The sequence below is a fragment of the Triticum urartu genome, chromosome 3A (genome assembly GCF_056163025.1).
Source record: "Triticum urartu cultivar PI428250 chromosome 3A, HENAU_Tu73, whole genome shotgun sequence".
Lineage (NCBI taxonomy): Eukaryota > Viridiplantae > Streptophyta > Magnoliopsida > Poales > Poaceae > Triticum > Triticum urartu.
The window spans coordinates 457,962,654-457,965,859 of record NC_141875.1 but is presented as its reverse complement, the minus strand read 5'-3'; positions in this window follow the sequence as shown (position 1 = coordinate 457,965,859).

Sequence of the window (3,206 nt, the reverse complement as noted above, 5' to 3'; positions counted from 1 at the left end):
GAATGAAATTCAAACATCTGGGCGTCATGACTCGGCCGAGAACATCGAGAAACTTTGATTTTAAATTCATGTAAATCAAAAACTCGCCTGGAAATCATGAAACTTGGCATGGTGTCATGTCATGGCACTAACATGTTGTGGTAAAAAATTGGGCCGATTTGGAAGCTCGTGGTTCTAAGAGGGAACGCGCCACCTTTGAGTGTGAAACGATATACGCTGCCCCCCCTTAAGTTTCTTAACAAAGGCAAAATAGAACTACATTAGTGCCCTATTAAATTTTGGAATTATTCCGGGTTCGTTTGTCGTTTTTTATACATTAATTGAGTTTCTGGTCATTTAATGTGCATAAGTCAAATTTGAACTACAAGCACATGCTCTCGTGCACCAAAGTTGGTTGAAAAATCACATTTGTGTCCTCGGGTGAATTTCTATGTCCCATGCAAGAAATGAGAATAAAATTAAAACATCTGGGCATCGTGGCTCGGCCGAGAACATTGAGAAACTTGGTTTTAAAATTCTTGTAAATCCAAAACACGTCTGAAAATCATGAAACTTGGCATGGATGTCATGTCATGGCACTACCATGTTGTGGTAAAAAAATTGGCCGAATAGGAATAGATTTTGGTATAAGCTTTTGCAAACCGAAGCTTCTCTCAAGAAGACTCGTGGTTCTGAGAGGGAACGTGCCACCTTTGAGTGCGAAATGATATACATTGTCCCCCTTGAGTTTATTTACAAAGGCAACATAGAACTACATGAGTGCCCTGTTAAATTTTGGAATTATTCCGGCTTCGTTTGGCCTTATTTACACATTAATTGAGTTTTTGGTCATTTAATGTGCATAATTCAAATTTGAACTACAAGCACATGCTCCCGTGCACCAAAGTTGGTTGAAAAATCACATTTGTGTCCTCGGGTGAATTTCTACTCCCTCCTTCCATCTATATAGGTCCTAATGCATTTTTCGAGGCTAACTTTGACCAAACGTTAGAGCAATAATATATGACATGCAACTTACACAAAGCATACCTTCAATTTTGTATGTCAAAGGAGCTTCCAATAATATAATTTTCATAGTATACATCTCATGTGCTATTAATCTTTTCAATAGTCAAAGGATGTCTTGAAAAACACATTAGGCCCTATATAGATGGAAGGAGGGAGTAGGTCCCATGCAAAAAATGAGAATAAAATTCAAACATCTGGGCATCGTGGCTTGGTCGAGAACATTGAGAAACTTGGTTTTAAAATCATGAAACTTGGCATGGTGTCATGTCATGGTAGTACCATGCCGTGGTAAAAAAAATTGGCCGAATAGGAACAAATTTTGGTATAAGCTTCTTGCAAATCGGAGCTTCTCTCAAGAAGGCTCGTGGTTTTGCGAGGGAACGTGTCACCTTTGTGTGCATAATTCAAATTTGAAATACAAGCACATGTTCCAGTGCACCAAAGTTGGTTGAAAAATCACATGTGTGTCCTCGGGTAAATTTCTAGGTTCCATGCAAGAAATGGGAATGAAATTCAAAATTCTGGGCGTCGTGGCTGGGTTGGAAACATTGAGAAACTTAGTTTTTTAATTCCTGTAAATCCAAAACACGCGTGAAAATAATGAAACTTGGCTTGGTGCCATGACATGGCACCAACATGCTGTGGTAAATTTGCAGTCTGATTTGCGAAGGCGCACACATTAACAATCAACAAAGTCATTTTGGAACAAGTGCTGTCACGTTACAATCGGAAACACAAGTATTATTGAAACCGTGGGCGTTCTACTTACTAGTACCATTTATGTGCCGCCACGCGTCCCCATTTTTTATTAGCTAGGAGGCGCCGTGCAGGGTAGCTATTTGAGTATGAGAGGTGTGCGATCAGACCCCTGCGCGTGCTTATTGGGAGGAGAGCCCTTTGACCTCCATCTGTCGTCCACCTCTCTCCCAAGGTCTCCATTAATGGCGCCCGAGCCTCTGTTTAATGGCGTGGCTATGTCTCACTCGACTGAGATTTAAGAGAGAAAAAAGAAAATCTGAGAGCACGGATCTTGATGTAAGATTCGACAGACCTATATAGCATCTACTGCGACTTATAGCAAGACTGATGAATATATAAGGACGATTAAAAAAATTGATCAAAGAAGGGCTTGCCCCTTCCGATTTTCATTACTGAAAACCACCATAATTCACAAGAAGTTCAGCACAACTCCAGCCTAACACGAAGGACTAAAAGCTACCAGATTGAAATCGCAACATCCCAAGAGGCCAACAAAGGCCAAACATCCGCGCTAGAACCCAACATTTCACTACCGACGACACAATCCACATCCTAAACCGATTATTACATCAAAAGAAACCAGGAAACTAGTCTCCGCGGCGAGTGGCGATGAGCTCTTTCGTGTCCTCAAGACGCTGCCTGAGAACATCCATGGATTCCTCCACCAGCCTTTGGCTCGTTGCAGAGCATGTCATTCTCATCCATAAGTTTCTTCAACAAGGCACTGGTCTCCTCCTACAGGTCTGCACTTCGGACGATCTTCTCCCTCAGCAGGTCATGCTCGGCCCGGAGCCTCTCATTGCCCTCCCTTAGTAGCAGGATGACACCGGTAGCCTGTTCAAACGAGGCTATCATGTTGTCCTGCAACCTCGCCGAGCCGGAGATCTAATCCATCTGGCTATGGACGATCGCATGCATGTGCCTGTAACAGTCGTCGCCTGCCCGCGAGAAATTTTCCCAGGCCGCCGCGGCGCGGCGGGACATCTCTGCTGCTTCCACGGTGCGGCCGGACCAGTCTGCTGCATCGATGGCGCGGAGGGACCTCCGTGCTGCTTCAGCGGCGTGGCGGGACCTCTGGGCTGCTACTTCCGCGCGGCGGGACATGTTGGTTGCTCTTGCAGCGAGGTGGGACATCTCTCGTGCTTCCGCTTCCATGCTCGCCTCTCCCTGGTGGCAATCTCTCGACTCAGAACTCACGCTGGCCATGGCAGACGCAAGGGAAGGATGCTGAATGACTTGTTTGTTTTTGTGGATGAGGAGTTGAGGAGGAATGTGCAGTCATCTTGGCATACTAGTATTTATAACCGAGTACTAATACGCTCCTAAGTGGGAAACCGTTTAGGTTGTGATCGGTGTGAACATGTTTGTAATTCAATATAGCATGGAGTAATTTGGAATGTGACGAGACGCAAGCTCAAAATTTATTAACGGTTCTAGTT